A 20843-nucleotide genomic window follows, 5' to 3' on the forward strand; every position below is an offset into this window, starting at 1 on the left:
TGAGGCAAAGAAGTATGCCAGCAACTTGACAGCTGCTGGGGATTTTGTTTTGGGTCATGACTCCATCTTTTTTTTCCAGATTTGGTCAGAGGAAATGGAAAGAGATTTACAGTACAGTTAAAGACCAGCCACCAAATCTCTTGACATACAGTCTGGTGTCTAACCTTTAAATTAGAAAAGAACCAAAACCATGGCTTCAGACTTTCATTACCACCACCAGGTTTGTAGGGCGGGGGGAAAAAACACGATAATGATTTTAAATGCCGGATTGCTAATCCACAGTCTTATTAACATGCTGCCATGTGGCAGATGAGTTGGTCTCAAAGTGGCTCTTTTGTCCCTTACTCTGTGGGTCTGAGTAGCAGCGATGATGCAGAAAACCATTTATATTCTGCCCTGAGCTCCAAACAGGAGGCACATGGTGGTCTTGGCCTCATGACCATGTGGTACTGTCAGCAGAAGAACAAAGTGGGTGTCAGGGGATCGAGCTATTTTGGCGATGAACCTACCCTTGATACATCTGGCTCATGCCGCACCTGACATACACACTCCAGAAATGAACAGAGACAGGCAGGGCAGAGCAGTCAACTTGTCTGGCAGCTTAAAAAAAGAAAGGAGGAAAACTTCACAGCCAGATTTTATTTTTTTTTCTCAACAGTAAGCCTAGAAATTAGCCTTCCTAAGAAAACTCCCCAACCATACCGTGATGGGCAAAGGATTAAGAATTAAGAGACAGAACAGTGGTGTGCATGCCATAAACATCACTTCTGTGTGAGCTGTGTTGCCAGAGCACATGTAGTAAAACTTAATCTCCTGGTGCCATGACCTGACTGTAATACACTGCCCAGATCTTCCTCCTGCTCTCAGCTGAGAGCCAAAGCATTCTATGGGATTATTTTGTTAAGAACGAAGCTATTTGATCTGAAGAGATTTAGCACCAAATTATGACTACAGCTTTTTCCAGATCAGCAGCTGCAGAGGAAGAGAGCAGGAGCTGTCTGGGGATTTCAGTCAGCGCCTGGAGCTTGGGAGACCCAGGCTCAGTCCTTACAGCAAGGTCCCCATACACCTGGAGACAAAATGCCTTCTGCTGCTGTTTCCACACTGAAATACAGGGTTTGAGGAAGGTTATGTTAAAGACAGTGAGATGCTCACCTATTATGACAGGGACTGGCAAAAACTTTGATGCCAGCATACCCAAAGCCTTCTAGAAGCCAGAAGCCACACGCCTTTACAAGAGTCTTGAACTCCCTTCCCCCAGCCTGGTGCCCCAGTTCCCAGCCCAGCACCTCCATCCTCAAATCAGCAAATGAACTGTGGTTTCTTTTCTGCGTGGTTGGAGTCGCACACGCCACTGATACGGCCCCACCTTACACCTCTCCTGTGTCACGTGACTGGCACCTTGCTTGCCCTACTGCACCAGAAAAAACAGGTTTTTATAGAGCTGGTGATTTAGGGAAAATTCCTGTTTGTCATTGATGTCCTTTGTTTTGTGAATTGTTTAAGGAAAACAATTTTACATACAAACAACCTAACTTGTATAAGAGGTGGGAATAATCTTATAAATTTCATAGTGCCAACTTTCCAAATCAGCCAGTTCCAGCCTGGGCAGTTTATAAAAACTTCCTTTGGACTCTTACACTGTTGGAAAATGTTACCTGACTATTTCTAGCAAAACACACGAATGAACACCTGTCTAAAAGGTGTACAAATGTAGATTCTATAGATGCCATAGCTTTCTTGGAGATATGCATCTCTGTCTTGGAGACAGACTCTGCTTCTAAAAGCACTCTGTGACAACCCCTTGCTTGTAAGAAATGACTGTTGTTACCATATCCTCCCCTAGAAATGCTCTTCTGCCACACCTGCAGATCCAGAGGGAAGAATGTCTGTCTCAGGGCTCTCAGCTGGGTTGACACCATCATAACCATCATTGGTACAACTATGAAGAAGTCCTTCTGTAGCAAGTACAAGTAATTTTATAGAGGCAAGATCTTTTCAGAATTTCAGATTGGCTCCATAGTGGGGTAATGAAAAGTACCACACATCCATGACAAGTGGCGTTCCTCAGGGGCTGGCACTGGGACTGGTGCTGTTCAACATCTCTGTTGGTTACACGGACACTGGAATTGGGTGCACCCTCAGCAAGTTTGCTGATGACACCAAGCTGTGTGGTGTGGTCGACATGCTGGATGGAAGGGATGTCATCCAGAGGGACCCTGGCAGACTTGAGAGGTGGGCCTGTGCGAACCTTGTAAAGTTCAGCAAGGCCAAGTTCAAGGTCCTTCACATGGGTTGGGGCAATACCAAGAACAAATACAGGCTGGGTAGCAAATAGATTGAAAGCGGTCCTGAGGAGAAAGATTTGGGGGTGTCGGTGCATAAGAAGCTCAGCAGAGCCCAGCAATGTGCGCTAGCAGCCCAGAAAGTCAGCCATATACTGGGCTGTATCAAAAGCAGTGTGGCCAGCAGGTTTGGGGAGGTAATTCTCCCTCTCTGCTCCACTCCTGTCAGACCCCACCTGGAGCACTGCATTCAGCTCTGTGGCCCCCAACATAAGATGGACATGGACCTGCTGAAGCAGGTCCAGAGGAGGGCCAAGAAGATGCTCGGAGGGCTGGAACACCTCTCCTATGAAGACAGGCTGAGAGAGTTGGGGTTGTTCAGCTTGGAGATGAGAAGGCTCCGGGGAGACCTTACAGCAGCCTGCCAGGGCCTGAAGGGGGCTGACAAGAAAGCTGAGGAAGGTCTCTATACAAGGTATGTAGGGATAGGACAAGGGGCAACAGCTTTAAACTGAAAGAGGGTGGATTTATATTTGATACAAGGAAGGAATTCTTTACTGTGGGGGTGGTGAGACACTGGCCCAGGCTGCCCAGAGCAGCTGTGGCTGCCCCATCCCTGGCAGTGTTCAAGGCCAGGCTGGACGGGGCTGTGAGGAACCTGGTCTGGTGGAAGGTGTCCTTGCCCATGGCAGGGGTGTTGGAACTAGTTGGTCTTTAATGTCCCTTCCATCTCAAACCATTCTATGATTTTATGATCCCTCCCACCCCACAGGTTGAAATTTCACCTGGAGTCCTCATCCCACCCCATCCTCCTCCATTTCCACAGCCTGTCCCTATTTTATTCACCAAAACCATGACTTTCTGAAATTTATGCATCCGGTGCTAGCTGCAACTCAAAGAACAGCAATAGAAACCATAATCATAACTCCCATAACCCAAAGCAGCCATCACAGGATGCTCTGAATCTCTTCCAATTTCATAAAACAATGGCAAAACCTGCTCTGATTGTTATGGGACCAGGTTTTAGCTCTTTCTGAACCACTTAAATACTTCTTTCTCCAAGGTCATCCCTTAGGGTTAATTCTTTGTAAAACACTGACAAAGCCATGTCCCTTTGAGAACAAGAATGTAGTAGGTAAGCGGTTCCCAAATCTGTCTTAATTTTTATGTGTGTGTAACTATTAAGCAGCAACAGGGCCCGTACTGGGGAACACATCTAATATATCAGGCCCTGGGGCAGTGGGACATAAAGCTTCATATCAGCTAGTGAGGGGAGCTCTTCAAATCTGCAGCCTGGTGTAACCCATGGACCAGCTCCGGGACAGTCAGCCTGCAGGGTTTTGTGGGCCTTATTTTAAAAACCACAGAACTACATCATAAAAATAACATTGTAACATTACTTAGACTGGAAAAGAAAAAAGTTAATTTAAATAGAACATCATGGAATATAACTATAATTAAAATATTACCAACTATGTCTCCACTTACACAGCCCTACCAGTTACTGGAAATACTGATTAACTTAAAAATACAAAACAGGTACTCTTAGAACTGGATATACTAGTGAATCTTTCTTCCCAGCTCCATGATGAATTCCTGGATGCCTAAACAAGAAATGAGTACTGAACACTGTACACATGCTGTATGTACGAATTACTAATGGTCAGAAACAAAATGATGGTAAGTGATGAAGGTGATTTTACGCCTTGGTTAAAGAGACTTTATATGTTCAATGGACTTGCTGATAGCTTATGCCAAATGATTAAACTTTTACTGTTATTTATAGGTTAGCTCTTTATATTTCACTTACAGATTAACTTCCTTGATGTAACCATGACCCCAGGTCTTCAGCTTCCCTACTTACTTCTAGTAAGAGCATAGCTGAAGGGCTGGCCAGTGAAGTAGTTGAAAGGCCTCTTAATTTCAGAAACATGGTACAGAGAAGCATTGTCTCCTGAGACATGCAAGAAGGCATAGACTAATGGTCCTGAGCCTCCACCGGCCCTTGGGAAAAGGTGGTCCTGGAAAGGTGGTGTGTAGCAGCCATCACGGTGGCCCTTCCTATCCACTCAGTTGCAAAAGTCGTGACCTCTTTATACTACAAGTAAAGCATCGTGTTGCTTAAAAGCTTGATGCTGAAGACTCTAGCTGAGGTAATTTATTACCTTTCACAGAGGAAATGAGTACAAATTTGGCTAGGGACATAAATAAATATGAGATCATTTTCTTAGTGCTGGCTTATGTGATGAATGATTTGTGTTTAACTGTTTCCATCATGTGGTGTTCAAATCCTGGAGGTAGTGTCCTCCTTCTGAAATCAACAGGCGCTGCAGATGCTCTTCACCTTCAGAAAAACAGGTTTCTTAGAGCCAAAATAAGCACTAGGCATTTTTCAACCTTCTCTTCCAGGATATTTGCAGCATTTTTTACCAAAATATCAATCTAATCATTGTTAAAGCCATGATACAAATCATGACTTGTCTTTTTCAAATTTTCATCTAGGCCATCTTTTACATTTACTCCAAAATGCTCACCAAGTCTAAGTGTTTTTCACCAGAATTTTCCTTGTGCATATATGCATTGAAAGACATCTTTAAAAGTAACACTTCCTAAAAGAAATATCAGTGGTATTTCCAACTGTTTGAGATACTGATTATTCAAAATTTTATCACAGTGACCAGATCCCAATATTCAGCCTCATGTGTGGAGTTCTGACTGAAAGGATCTGACTTTAGTAGCATGATTATGCACAGAGCATTAGTAAAATGTAGAACACGGCTACAGATACTGCTATAAATCAGTTTGCACTGCTACCCAATTAAGCACTCCAAGTACAAAGTTTGGTTTCTGTCATCAAAGCACTCTGTGAACAATAAGATTCTGCACTGAAATAGCTGCATGTTTGTATCCTCAGATGGAGTGAAGATGTGGATGGCCTGGGGGGAGGCTGAAAGGAAGAAAGCTCTGAGCTCCCACACATTTGCTTTTGTCAAAGGAAGCATGAAGTTTAACATAAATTTGTGCAGCACCCTTCATGCAACTGAAGACACATTACTAACAACTTTCTGAGCTGGAGACAATGTCACAAGCTATGAAGGGAAAATTTCCAGGTTAAAAAACTATAGGTTTTGACTGCCTTGGGAATAGCTGCAGTAGTGTTATAAGCTGGAGGAATCGTGTGCTGTTTTAAAAGCTGTGGGCTTCTATGTTATTAAGGTGAGATATACCATGTAATCAGCCCCTGCAACAGGATCTGGGCTTTTGCATGTTTTACATGAAGCTTCAGTTCACCAAGTCATGTTCCAAAGACCTATGGAAGACAGACTGAGGCTCGGTGGAGCATTTTAAAGCTCCTTCATTCTGCCGGATTGCTCCTGTGGCCCTGGCCAGGGATACTCTCATGGGGATGCTGCCTGCCTTGGGTCCTCTGCACTAGGAATTCAAAAGAGAACAGCTTCCACTCTTGATCCAGGTCTTGGTGAAACCTGCTTCCCATTCTAGTCCTGAACTTGTAGGAACAGTCTACACATACTCTGACAGCAGCTAAGGGAATCACAGACTGTTCCTGCATTCATCTGCAGTTTGTTCCACCAGCCTTTGAGAATTGATGTCCCCAGAGAAACCCCAGGTAAAACAGGCCAAGCAGAACATCATACCTTGTTATCCCATGGTGCTCTCCTGAGATGATCCTGTTCTGCTTCGTGTTTCTTTAGCCTTGACTGCAGCCAACTTGACTAAACCATGAAGAGCTATGAGCTGTCCCTGCTAATACTATAGGGCCATTGGACTCCGGAGCATAATGTGTTTCTTGCAAGTGGCTCTCCATGCAGACAGTCTTGGGAAGAAAAACAGACCTAGCAATGGTTAACCCCCATCCTCCTAATGTCAGCCTATACTCAGGTCTTTAAAAAAATAGTGTTGTTGCTACAAGCACCTTGCTGACAATAAATCCTTTCTCATACATCCTTTTAATGCTAGCGCCCTCAGGCATTGACGAATGGAAAGAGTAAGGTTTCAGGCTCTGTACCAAGGAATTCCTGTTTTCAAAAGGCCAGACAGAACAGCTGGGAAATTTTTGGTTATTACTGCTTTGTGTCAGCTCTTACCCATTCCTGGAGGGGGGTGTAATTTCTGAAGCCTAACAGCATTTGAACCAGGCTGAGCAATATTTGAGTTATTTTTTGGCTGACATTTCACAGAGGTGGGAGTGTGTGTGCTAACATATAGCTATATGTGTATTTTATATCTGTATATATACACACAGGCCTTGGGGGAAGGAAGGCGGGTAATTCAGCGTGCCTAGCCTTCAAAATGCTGATTCAGGAGACTGGAAGCTGCCCCCTAATTGCTCTTCCACCAGACCCTGCCTAGCTTTTAGCCAAGGTGAGTCCAGGAGTGCCTGAGATATCTGTATAGGGTGAGGGTCCAGCCTGGGAAGCAGCGGCTGCTAGCAGCACTGCTGGGCTGTAATTGACAACAGATTTGTTTTTTGTGGTATTCACATTCCTAATGCTTCCCCTGCCTCACCCCCCCTCAGGGAGCTGTCTCCTCCTCCTCCTCACATATATGCCGAGCCCCTGCAGGGACACACATTTCCATGGGTGGCAGCAGTGGAGAAACCATAGTGCTAGCCCAGCCGTCTCCTGGAAGCTGCCCCTTGCTCTCTCCAGCACCACGTTTCCATTACAGCATGAGGGGGCTTTTCTGTACCTCTCACAGGTGCCTTCCACCTTGGATCCTGCCAGGAGCAACAAAAAGGTGTCATTTTTGCTGGCGTCTAAAGTGGTAGCATGGCTGCCCTCACACATAACACAAGAACACATGCCCACAATAATTTCTTTCCCCAGACTCTTTTTTGAGACACACGTGCACAGAAGAGGAGGGAATCTTTTCATTTCCAGGAAAGGCAAAGAAAGCTATCTGGAATCTTTTCATTTCCAGGAAAGGCAAAGAAAGCTATCTCAGCATTTAGCCCCAGAAACTGCTGGACAGGAGGTGAGACCTTCAACACTTAAGACAGGGCAGTACCGGAGACTTGAAATGAATCGGGCAGAACTCTGAGTGTTTGATCAGTCCTTTGCTGCCCTCCTGGACATGGATGCTGTTAGGGGCCTTGTCCTGGGTTTGCCATCCCAAGCACGCTCCACCACGGGCAGGGAGTATCCAGCTGCACAAGCAGTATCAAGATTTAAAGTAGGGGAACAGACCCTCTAACCCTTAAGACTCATCTCCCTGATAAGAAGTCTGAGGCGTTTTGAAGCCATAACCATCTTTTCTAGCAAAGATTTTACACCCTGAATATTTTGCTTTCACAGGTCCTTTGGGCTTGAACCCAAGGAGGAATATCTCCTCATCTTCCTCTCACCCACCTGGACCAATAAATGCAGGCGGTGGTGGGGTAATTTCTCAGCCCTTGCCTGCAGGATCTTGAAGGGACTCTGCAGCAAGTCACCTTTACTGGGTCTGCTGGTCTGCCTGTCTGTCTGCCTCTCTCATATGGGGATCAGGACTCCGCTGAGAAAAAGCAGATAGGGTTTCACACAATCCAAAGCACATGTACAGTAACCAAAGCTGCGTAAGCACTTTTCTTTCCTAGGGAAATTTTCCAACGTATGTTTCAAAAGAATGTGAAAATATTCCCCCTCCTTTCTTGCCTGCTTCCTATGAATCCAGCTTGATGCAGACCATCCCCTCAGATGCTCTTTGCCAGGAGGGATTTAAAGCTTGGGAAGGGGCAAGGATGACAACACTGGGAATTCACACCCTGAGCAGCCAGTGCAGATCAGGCCCTCAGAAAAGGACTTAACAGTCATGGAAGCCACTTAGAGTTAATCATACATTATTGCTGCAAAAAAACCCATGCTCAAGCACTCAGGTCCAGTGAAAATGGATGTATTCAGGGTTATTTTCCACAGTTTAAGCATTGTTGAATGTTTACATCCTCCATAGGCAATTCAGTGTTTTGGACATCCCCTCCTCCTCCAGGAATGTCCATGCAAAGGAAAATCTCTCCACAAGAAGTAGTATGTCTAAAAGCCATTTTTCATGTGGGAGGAGAAAAGAAACGCCTTGACCAAATAGTTCTGATCAGCTGCTTTGCACACATATAGGCTGCAGTGACAGGCTGATGCGGAGAGCTGCCAAGCACAGAGCTCGAGTGGGAGAAGGCAAAGATAACGTGTGATATGCAATGTCCACTGCTTACAGACGGCCTTCTCGTGGCTGCCAACTCCAGCTGCAGGAGCCCTTTGGGGTGGTGCCCCTTGAACATGGGATCAATGTGCCCTGCTGATCCCATGATGGCTGACCCCAAACCATATGTCCTTCGCTTGCTATGTGAGAAAATCAGATCTGCCTGTTGCTGATGTTGGTCCATCCGTGTGTACTAACATGTGAGCACGTACATGGCTCCTACAGACTCCTGCTTCTCCCACCCGTCCCTGAGGGCTGAGCATGGCCCTCGGCCACGGTGGAGGGATGGCAGCTGTAAGCAAGGACCCACGGGGCTGTATGGGAAGCAGCTATTCCTCAAGAAATGGATGAGAAACACATTTGTGTCCTCAGTTTTACACTGCAGATCCCCAACACATAGCTGAGTCATTCCAGACAGACTTATGGGAGATGATTTCCCCTTTAACTCCAAAAGCATTTGCTGGGTTGTAACTATTATTCTTTTAAAAAAAAAGCAGAAGAAGAAGGAAAAAAAAACCCAACAGAAAAAGCCTCCTCCTCCAAACACTGTATACATAAAGTCATAGAGAAGGAATGATAAACTTCCAGCGTTTCTGGTAGGTCACCATATTAATTTGCAGACTTTTGTATTCTTGCAAATTGTCATATAAAAATGCCATAAAAGATCTGCACACAGTTCCTGTTATGGCCATTTTATTTCATATATAGATTTCACCAATAAACCTACAGATCAATTTACACAGTAGAAGGAAAGCTATAGATTTTGCAGGAGATTAAGTTCCAAAGACCTTTCCAGTGTACAGTCTGTACAAGTGTGCGTGTGGGTATGTGTGTGTGTCTGCATTCAAAAGACAGACAGCAGAGGTGAAGAGGAGGAATAAATGTTTGGGCCTTATTCCCAGTTCATGTCAGCCAGCATAACTGCATTGTGTATTTGTGTCTATTTATACCCACCAAGGTTCTAAAATTACAGCTTTAAGCAGGAAGCTAAACCTAGAGTTCTTAACAAGTCTAAGCAATTGAATTTAATGCTCAGGAGCAGGAGAGACAGTTCTGGTACTAATTGGGAGGAGGGCTAGATTTGAGAAATCAGAATAGGAGATGATTTTTACCTTACTATCCAACTTATGAAAATCAAGCCTTTTTAAATGTGCCTCAGGATGGAAGCCATAAAATGTTTTTAATGTTGGAAAAGCCTTTCTGGGACTTACAGCAACTTTCAGTCATGGAAAGGCAAAAATACATTCAGATCCTCTTTTCTTGCTGACAGCTGCAGATCAGAAACTCCTGACACCAAACTTGCCAAAACTGTCCAAACTTGCTCAAAACTGCAAACAGAAATGGACTGCAGACCCAGAAATGGGAAAGGTCAGGAGCCACTAGCTAATAAATAGTTTTGTTACCAGGACCTTTCTTTGATCTCTTTACAGGTAACTTAGTCCCTGGATAGACCACATGCTCAGCATCACTTAGAGAGGAGTGAGAGATAGCCATGAGCTAAGGCAGGTAGCTGTGAAATGACTTTTTAAAATGACACCATGGGCCAGGAGCAGCACTGAAAAGGAAATATGTGTCTTCTGGGTCCTAAGGGCACACAGACATTGAAACTGAGGTTATACATGGCTTGCAGGGAAGAGTGGGAGCTGGAGCAAAGTAAAAGGCCTAACCTGTCATTGGCTTTCCCTCCCATGCTCCATCACAGAGCAGCAAAAAGCAGATGATAGGAGAGTTACCCAGTCCTTCCCATCCCTCCTGGCTGGGGCTGGGGCTGATGTCCTCTCTCATCAGCTTGCAAAGCCCACTGCCCATCTGTGCTGGCCACAACTCTGAAGCTCAGGTGCAGGGTGAGCAGGTGAAGACAGGACTCCTGCAACACCAGGCAAGGACACAGCTTCCACTTTAAAGGGAAAACAGCACAGAAGGAGCTACATGTTCCCATCCCCAGAAGCCACTGCATTGGCCAGAGCTGCTTCCCACCTTAGCATCATTTTAAAAATCATGTTTTTAGCTGGAAACACTCTTCCATCCACTACAGCTCTGTGGATGGAAGTCCACAGTCCCTCCAAGCTTGTTTTGGTAAGGATTTATCTAAACTTGAACACAGCATACAACCCTCTGGCACAGGGGAAAAAAGGCTTTCCAACCAGATCTCAGTCTCAGTTTAGTTATTATTGACAAGAGCTCTGCCTGGAAATGACTACAAACACAAGCAAAAAGTACCAGACTGTGGGGATGACCATGCAAGGAAACTTCCAGGACAAAATTTCAGTCTGTTCTGCTTTTTTTGGGAGAGGCTGAAAAAGCACAGGAGCTCTTTTCTCACTGTGGTCTGACAGTGTGATCCTAAAGCACCCACGACCTAGTGCAACTCTCAGGCATGAGATTTCCTTTTTACATGGCCTCTTATATTTGCCTTTTCAGCTGTCTTTGCAGCAATCAAGCACACTTCACAGCACAGTCTGATTTCCAAGTGATGCACAGAGTTCATAAATGGTCAATAGAGCTCCTTGAACACGTTACAGACAGGAAAATTATACGCTACCAACAGCAAGCTGCTGGGTGCTACGCATTGATTACTCATTTATTAAAAAACAAGCCTCTTTCCAACTGCTTATAAATAAGACTTGCTATAAAATGCAACTCTCTTGAAAGCACAGAAATGCGTGGAGATGAAATTCCTTCCCAGACATGAAGGTGACCTGTATTTACTGTAAACATTATCCCACATTTAAATTTGGAAATGAAAAAAGGGTGAGGCAAGGAGTCCGGATTCTGGCCAGAGTTTCCTTGCAGTTGGAGGTAAGCTCCACTGCCAAGGCATGCTCAAGTCCTCCTGCTGGCCTACTTTCACAGAAAACCCCTACTTTCTTTGGATCACTGTACGTGTTTCAGACTGGGTGGGGGAAAGGTTCATTTGCACAGACATCTGATGAGGCTTACTCACAAGTGTTACTCACCAGCCACTTGCTTGTGGGGAAGGAGAAGTTCAAGCCCCATTCTTCGCTCAGACCCAAGAAACAGCCACAAATCACCTTAAAGTGAAAGGGTTGGGTTCAATTTAAGATGATGTACCCTGTGGTTTGTACAAAAAAGCAACATCAGTTGGAAGGAATTTCTCTTAGCTGAAAGTCAGGAAAAACATTTATGACTATTGAATGGTCTAGGTATTTCTTGAATGCCAGAGCAAAAAGATAGTTCTCCACGGTGAGGAGCAGGGGGAATCCTTCCTTGCTGTCAGTTGTTGCCTATATGGCCAGCAAACCCTGTTCGGCAAACCACCCCGACCACATGCTTAACCTCAGCCAGCCACATAACTCCCTCTGTAGCAGCACAAGGCTAAGCAATGGCTCAGTGAATTAGGATCCCAGCGAGTAAATCCACTGTGAAGGAGTTACTGAGGAGGTGCTAAGTACGGTGTGCTGCATATGTTGTACTGACTGTGGTTTTTCACCCATGTAAATGGGAAAGGGAGGCATTTGGCACTTTCAAGGAGGGGATGGAAACCCCTTTTTGAGGAATGGCCCTACCTTTCCACCTGCCTTTTCTGATACTCGGCACAAGTGAGGAGTCAGAAGTCTGGCTTGTAGACCTAACCAGCACCCCATTCCCTTCATGTGTGCTTGCAATTCCCAGTCAGGCTTTTGCATCCTATGCTCCTATTCTAGATGAACGAAACCAGACACTGCCAATGTGAAGCCTGAAGCTTGGAGGGGCTCAATGGGAAGCTCAGCTTGCTCCAGCCTGAAGCTTAGCAGGTCCTACTGATGTTGAAAAATGCCTGGGTCTAGATTCAGCTTAAGGTCCTATCTATACAAAAGCATCTGCAAACTCAAAGCTGAAGCCTGACAACACTTGTATGACAGCCTCTTCTCCCGGACTTCTCATCCCAGCCCCGCAACTTTGAGAGAACTGGAGTGAGGATCCAGCTGGCCTGTGGAGTAGGAGAGGTTGCCCTTGTGACTGTCATGCCTCACCCTGCACGCTTTTAATTAAATCCAGCAGTATAAAGAGTTCAGTAACTTTAAAATTACCTAAAATCAGGTTTACTTTTAAAAGAATAAAAAAGAAAAGAAAGGGAAAGTATATTTTAAATATTCCTTCACCACTGCATGGACTCTGTTTCCTATTAAAGGCAACTGTGTGCACATTTCTATTAAGATTCTGCTTCCTGTTGTGTAATACGGAATGTTAAAAATCCCAATATCGCTTAAGAAGTTATTATAAACTCCAGAGACTTTTCGATTCCCAAGAAATCTCTCCCAGTGGGAAGCTGGAAAAGTTCCTGTTGAATTTCCAGTAAATGCCTCAGACCCTATGTAATATTTATGGTGTCCCTCTCATCTTATCCAGGCTGGTTTGCTGTTTTGCGGCTGTGAAAGAAAAGCCTGTTTCAATGGTTAAGGGCTGTGACATTCACTTTGAAGGATATTGAAGCGGATACGATAGCCACAGGAAATGTTCCAGTCTCACTGAGGTACCTCAGAGAGGTATTCGGTCAAATGAAAATTCACTAATCTGAGTCCCAGGAAAAAATCACAGTAACTTAATGAAGAAAGAGAAAGAAATGTGACAGATCTGCATTCACGGCTTGCCAGATCTAGATTCCATGAAAGACAGAGGAAAAATTCCCATTTGCTTTCATGGGAATAGGATTTTGGCCCTGAAAAACTTCCATTCAAACAAAATTATGCTCATTTTCAAATGCTGTGAGAATTAAGAGGTGTCCATTTGCATTAAGAAGTCACTGTATGATATGATGCAGCTGTCCATTTGCATGGCCACAGATTACAGATACTACAACACTTTTTAGCAGATATCAGAAATGTTTAATAGGGGCAGCAAAACAACCTAGGTGGTGTCATCCACCCCTTCAGTTACTGGGTCAAGTGCAGAAATGTAACCGGAGATAGGTTGTCCCAAAGGCACTGGAGGTATTGGTCAAGCTGAAAGGTGCAGAAATGAGATGTGGCACCTGGATGAAAGGGATGAAATGAGCAAAGAAGAAGCCAGGGGCCAAAAATGATTCCTGGCTGTGAAATCTGCTAGATGGTAGCATCAGCTCTCAGAGGGAACAGTCTGAGCTTGAGTCATTGCAAGGTGGTCTGAGCAAAGTCCTGCAAAACACTGCCAAGATCAACCTTCCCTGTTCTCCATGGATGGGCAACACAACCCAACAGGTCAGCCCATGTCTCCTGCTGTCTCCATAAACAGAAGGAAGATTATGTGAGAAGGAGGAACCCGCGTTAGCTGTATCCTTGAGGGTAAATTATAGTTCAAGACACAAACAGTACTAGGAGCAAGAAACAGCAGGGGTGCTAAGCCTATATGCTCATTTTTAGTCTCCTTTGCATATTCACACGTACACAGGAAGAGAACTCATTGCACCAAATAAACCACAACCCTGGTTTAGACATGGACAAATAGGCTCGAATGAATGGAAGGCAATGTTGCAGTGAAAGGAATAAAACTTTTAGTATAATATCTCAAGAGACATTTAGAGTGGAGAAGATGTGAAACCCTGAAACGCTTTATCCAGATAGCAAACTGATGGAAGAACCATAGAACAAGAAGAAATAGTAGCTGTTCCATACTGTGAAAAGCAGAGATACTGAGGGGAGCGGTAAAAAGATTAAAGTTGGTGTCTGGTTTTATTTAACATGCTCGTTAATTTCTTGAAAATAAAAAGGAATGAGTACATCCATATCTGAAATGACTTTGAAACATGCAGCCAACATCCGTGTTGCACTGAGCACTTAGAAATATGAGGAGGAAACAGTGAAACAGGACTTAACTTAGGACAGTGAATGCCAGGGCGGGAGAGTGATCCAAAATGCAGATATTTAATGGAAGAAATACAATTTGAAAATGAAGATTGGGGTGGAGGTTATCATCTGAGACACAGATTTATGAAACAGTAAACCAAGACTATTGGCTATAATCAATTTGTACGTAACTGCTGTGTGCATCTCTGGCAAAGGGATCACTACACAGACTACATGGAAATTAATGGTAATTCCAGCCCTAAATGGAAAAAAGAAGAAAACTCAGACAAGAATAATAAGAATGATTAAGGGGTAAATACATATAATTTTAAGACACATTGAAATGGTTAAATTTAGAAAATCCTTAAGAGAAGTTAAAGTTACCCTTTGAGAGCTGTGACACCACTACTCCAAAAACATTTACAACCCCCCACTAAGTACTAGGTACTTGTTCAGAAAAACATTCCAAAATTATTTTAAATCTCAGACTTCTATAAACCTAGTAAGAGACCTAGGATGTGGGACAAGTCAACTAATCTTTCTGTGAAATGGCCACAACTGCAGTGCAGAGATACAGTCATCTAGGTACTGAAGACATGTATCAGCTTTCTGGTATGCAAAACTAATCTCTATCCAGGATATAAGCCTCTCTACCTGTTAACTAGGTTTTAAGACCGTATCTGTGAATTTACTGTTTGGGAGATACAGGGGTAGCTGAGTTTAAGGAGAAATTGTCTATCTCTGCATATGATATCTACTCCGGACTTGCTTATATTTTTCTTTCCTGGGGTGATTTCAAATGAGTTTGCTGCTCATGGCTACTGGTTACAGTCGGAGCGTGCAACAAGAAGGAACGAATGAAAATGCCATTTGGGATATTCATGCTAAATATCAGAGCACTTGCCTTCAGTCTAGCAGCTCGGTTAGACTAGACGAAGCACTTGAACAAAATTTTAATGCAGGAAGCAAGTCTGTGTGGAAGAAGGCAAGACAGGCCTGGTTCACATCATCAGCAAATCCTGCACCCCCGGGAATCCTAGATTTCTCCAAACTTCTCCATGGAAGTGGGAGCTGGGCTTGGGTCTGGGCTCTCTCAGCAGCAGACACATGGCTGAGGCTGCTTAAACAACATGGTGTAAGAGAGCCTATCTTTCATGCGCAATGTTTGGGAATCTCTTGTGAGACTAATGGCTTGATAGTTAGCCAGGGAAGTGCTGAATTCAACATACATTCCTCTCACCACTTCATTACCTCCCAGCCATTCCCTTGTCTGCATCTGTTTGTTTGAACCGAGCTCCTTAAGACAGAGGATGCTCGTTAGGAGCCTGGTATGATAAACATGGCACTTGTGCGCTTGCCTAATTTGATACATCTGATGAGCCAGAACTTAATAAATGCAAACTGCTACCCAAATTACTTAGATTTGTTCAGTCCCTTTCTGTCTTCCTCAGCATATTCTATGGGCTGATCTCATGACATTCTCCTTCATGCCAGGTTTTTTTTTGTCTATCTGAACTTTCTTTTTCCACTAGAAGCCTCCAAGCTGGGCTCCTCTCAGGCACTTTGTGCATATTATTTCACCGCTTCAGTGGAATGGTTCAAATTATAATTTTCCAGCTGAGATACAAAGACTAATTCATTCAAGACCACTTTTTTGTGTGTGACAATGTGGATTCCTCTGTGGCCTTTAAGGAGATAAAATGCACCCAAAGTGCTGTGGGAAAACCAGCGTGCTAGGAGCAAGCGTTTGGACAGAGGAAGCAATTTGTGCTCTGCAAGTAGAGTGAAGTCGTGTGCTTTCAAGTGTATCCCATGTACTCTTTGGGAATGAGCTGATTGTCATCTTGGGATGATGGGAAAGAATACAAGATACCAGACACTGAGTAGACAACTGAATTACAAATATAAATCTGAGCTGAAATCCTTTGCTGATACTAATCAAATGAAACCCACAGCAGTAGTTAATGCCGAGAAACTGCCTGCTAATTTTTGTGGCTAACCAGCGTGGCTGCCCTCAAGGCTGCTCCAGCCATGATGATCAGTGCTACACTGGGAAGCCCAGGAAGTGCATCCTTTGCCTTGAAAATGGGCCACCTGTGTCATTTGCCATCCTTGAGCCCAGCAGCTCAGGACCTGAGGTGACATGGACCTCCTACCTTTAGCTGTCTGCCCTGGAGGGAATGTGGGGTGGGTGGCCCAGCTAGCCCAGAGCAGGGCTGGGAGCCTGTGGCTTTGAGAAAGGTGGGAGATCTCTGCTCTGGTGTTTGTGCCAGGGATGATCTGACCTCTGCCTCATAGGAAACCAGGCTTGGGTGCTTCTGATCTTTCCTGGGACGGACAAACCAGACACAGAAGCCTGGGGCTGGTGACATGTCAGGAGGCTTCTGGATGCAGCACAGTGCATCATCATCCGTGTGTCAACATGCAGGGTTTACAGCTCCAGAGACTGTTTCATGGCTGTAATCCTGGAGATGGAGTTCAGGGCAACTGGGGGATGTGCCAGGCAGATGCCTAAAATTAAATGCAGCGAATGCAGGCCCTAATGACAGCCCAGCAGAACAAAAGCAAGCAGCTGGGTCCCTGAGCAATGCACACCCCTTTCTTCTCCTGGTGGCAAAGCATGGTCCATGCTTGGTGATGCCATCCCAACACTGACCTAACAAACATCCATGTATAATTCTCCTGGACACCAATGCAAGCATATCTCATCACTGTGGCCCTATGATCGCAGTGAGAAAAGCAAGCTGCCCTGGAGCTGGCCCAGGAGGACACCCGAGAGACCATCCACAAAAGCACATCTAGCACATAGCAAATCAGTGTGGGCAGTAGGACATCACGGCACAAGGGGAAACACATGGGAAATGCTGAATCCAGGTTTATTTCCACCGCTCAAGACAGAAAAGAGCACCATTTCATGGCCGTAATCCTGATATTTGACAAGTAGCTTAAATTCACGTACCGAGTAATCTTCTAAAGTAAATAGCTTTGATCCAGCGTGTTTAATTTAATGCACTTGATGTTTTATTTATTGTTTTACTGTGAGGAACAGATTGCACTTTCTTTAATAATGTCTAAGAAATGAGGGTTTCCAATCCCCACACAGAGAAAAATTCATACCAGCAATACAACTGGAAAACTGATTTCCTCGAGCCCGTCCTTTATGGAGAGGAAACAATTCTTGTGCCTTAGGAACTAACGCGGCCATGTATTAAACTGCAATGCACCAAATAGCTGGGTGAATACTTCAAAAATTAACTCATGGGTGATTTGAGAAGCTGGTAAGTGCTCAGTCACAGCAACAGCAAAGAACAGGTATGATAAAAATCATGGTCTGCCCTGGAAAATTTATTAAGGGCCTCAGAAAAAAAAAAAAAAACCAAACCAAAAGACAAGAAGGAATCAGTTTGCAAAATATGATTGTTTTTGAAATGTTTGCCTAGCAACAGACCAACAAATGCTCCAACTATGGCTTTATTTCATATTCTCACAGCAATACCACATAGTGTTTCAACACAAGCCAGCTCTCACTCTGAAATCCACCCTGATGACCTCAGCTGCCCTGCTCTGATGGTTGGGCATCTCATGGCTCCCACTACACATCCTTCCCAAGCCACGGCTGATTGCAGGGCCGGCTGGCCGTGGTGGAGTGGAAAATGTATCTGTTTCCGCTTTCTTACATTGCAACAACCTATTCCTCCCAATTGTTCTTGCTCTGCACAAAGAAAACTTGATGTGCCAATTTCCTTCTCTCTGCTTCTGGAGTCGTGTTGGTGTTGCCCACCTCTGTCCACTACACTTTACTTGACCTCAGTTTCTCAATACACTGTCTGAGCTTGCCCACGGAGAAGTCAAAGTTAGGCCAAGGTCTTACATCCTTTCTTGTTGGACACAGAAAAGAAATCAAAGCCTAGGTAAAATCGCTTCCCCAGGGACCTCCATTTACTTTTTCTGTTATCTTACACATGCCAATCCCTAGGATTTGGTAAAAATGGCTTTGCTTTTTAGAGCAGACTCAAAAATTCGGGTCCAACAGCACAAAAAATTCAGGGAATTTAAACAAAGTCCACTGGAACTGCTAGGAAAAGAAAAGTGCCAGTGTCTCAGAAATTTAGCCTGAAATAAATTTCACATCCATTTTTATCCCTGCTTTCCCATGAGCTGGGATGTAAGAGTGAACAGAGTTGACAGTGTAGCTGGCGGCCATGCTGTGAGAAGCAGACAGCTGTGTGCATGGTGGAGAGGCATGAGATGGCACACCAGTCCCCCAACTTCTTATTTTGCCGTTGAGATAGGTACACCACCATTTTCAAAAAGAGGGTGGGTTTAGGTGCCCATGCCTCTTGCAGCTGCAAGACACAGCTCTGCAATGGTATTTGCCTTTGAAGAAAAAAGACCTCCAGATCGCCTGCTAAGCTCTGCACTTGGCAGGAGCTGTGAGACCCTGATGCTGTGGAGGCAATACCTTGGGATAACAGCTGGCTCTGAGAGCTCCTGCTGAGCCCTGAACTCTAAGGATGCTCCAATCCAGCAACCTGTGCCCAAGCACACCTCTCCTAGCTGCTTTCTCGTTTCCTTTGCCAGTAGAACAGCAGGTCTCATGGTAGCCAGCAGAGCACCAAGGGTAGGGATTCAGCCCTTAAGTACCAGCACTTCTTGCCTTGGTGCCTCACTGCCCTGTTTTTGAACAGGGACAGTGGCACAATGCTATCTCACAAAGGTATTACCTAGCCCACAGTTCAAAGGCTGGATATTGTGATGATGGACGTTAATGCACACTAAAGATGCCCCGGGAGAAGAACTGCTGGACAGAAGCATTTTGTGGGTCATCTCCAAATGTGCCCCATCAGCAAAGAGGAGGCACGTTCGCATCCGGAGTGAAAGCTCAGCAAGGCAGACATGATTACATACGCACATACCCTGCTGAACCGGTTCTTGGTGACAATGTGAATTGGGCTGTACTGTCCAAAGACATCATCATCCCCAACACAGCTTCACCGTTCCATAAATTAAGATAAGCACATATGGTCTTCTGCTAATGTTGTTCTGGATAGGCAACTTCTGGCAGAGGGACAAGGCAAACAGCCAGGCAGATCTAGCTTTAACCTGGCCCAGTTTTGAGGCAAAATGCATTAATTCATCACTTTTCATTATAGGTTAATCAACATTCTGCCACTTTGCAATTTGAGCAGGCTTTGAGCACACATGTAGGCAGTAAATGCAGGGCAGCTGATACCTACCTGCTAAGCCTCAGCAGCTCGGCTGTGCTGAGTAGCGCACCTGACCACTTATTTCAGCTGGAGGTTTTTTGCCAGTGTAAATTTTGTCCACAGCGGGAGGGCCAGCAAGTGCAATTAGACCACCTAGCCATTAAAACACAGACAAAGCCAAGCCCAAGACCACCCACAAGCAAGAGCAGCTCAGCAGCTGTCTTTGGGTGGCCCAAACCTACTTTTATGAGCCCAGTTGCAGGGAGTCAGGACTGCAAATCGTAAGCTCTGTTCTCTGGGTCTGGGTCCTGCAGATCTCAGTTCCAGGGTAACTGGTACCAGATCTATATGCTTTCATTATGTATGTAACCCTCATCATGCCAGCTCGCACAGTCACATTTCTGTCAAATTATCCACAGTATATGAGATGGGGTTTAGCCTGGCTTCATACTTTCATGCTAGCTTTGGCCTAGCTGTCAGAAATCAGACAGTTCCTAATGCAGCGTAACATTTGCCAATGTGGAGTGCACCCAGCTGCATTGTTTAGAACATTTTTGAGGTAGAAAAGTGACTTTACACCGGATCATCTTGTTTTGCATCACACTGCCATCATGTTTTGATTTACTGCTAGGAACCTGAGAGCTGGATTTACCGTACCACAGAATCACAGTCTTCATATCCCTATCACACACCAGAGGCAGAGGGGTCAATGGCTAATTAGTTGCTGTCTGCAAAGCACCCTGAGGCCCACAGAGAAAAGCATGGCAGTAAGTGACAAGTGTTACTTATTATTCTCTGAGTTAATAGTCCTTTATTTTGCAGTATGTCTTTGACCTTAGCTATCATACCCTTCCCACCTCCCCACTCTTTCAAACCACAGAGGGTTACGATACAGAATACATCTGTTTCCTGTTTCATAAATTGCAATTGCACATTTCCAACAGGCGCTCTTGTCTGAGACTCGGAGGAAAGCAATTTTATTTATAAGTAGTATGTGCTCCTGAACCTATCTGGCTCCTTTGCATTGTACTGCCTGCTGAAAACGAAGAATAGCCAAATGTAGTAGAAATTACTTTCCCGTTACTTGGAGAAGTTTGCGTCATCCCCTTTTCTCCTACTGCTAGTAAAAGTAAATAGGTATCTGAGATATTCTTACACATTTAACAGAAAAAAAATAATGTAAATAACACAGACAGACAGAAGAGACATGCAGCAATTATTTAAACTTGTCATAAATATTCTTTAATAAGGTATTATTAATATTGTTGTTTATCATGAGAACTTGTGGGCCAAGTAAGAATATGCATTGGTTTCACTACTTTACTGAGGTGAGGCCAGTGTGTAAAATCCTGGCTAAAAGAAATTAGTGGTTTGAAGGCCCCAGTGACTTGGCTACA

At 44.6% G+C, this 20843-nt stretch overlaps 1 protein-coding gene across 2 annotated transcripts in view; it reads left to right on the top strand.

Moving 5' to 3' along the window:
- MREG (melanoregulin) overlaps window positions 1–19806 on the top strand; it is a 76542-nt gene extending 56736 nt beyond the window's left edge. For both annotated transcript variants that reach the window (XR_013930084.1, XR_013930085.1), the window contains exon 6: window positions 1–19806. This exon is cut by the window's left edge. The gene's annotated coding sequence lies outside the window, so the exon portion shown is untranslated.
- Window positions 19807–20843: the final 1037 nt, after the last annotated feature.

This window comes from Falco punctatus (genome assembly GCF_963210335.1).
Source record: "Falco punctatus genome assembly, chromosome: 8".
NCBI lineage: Eukaryota > Metazoa > Chordata > Aves > Falconiformes > Falconidae > Falco > Falco punctatus.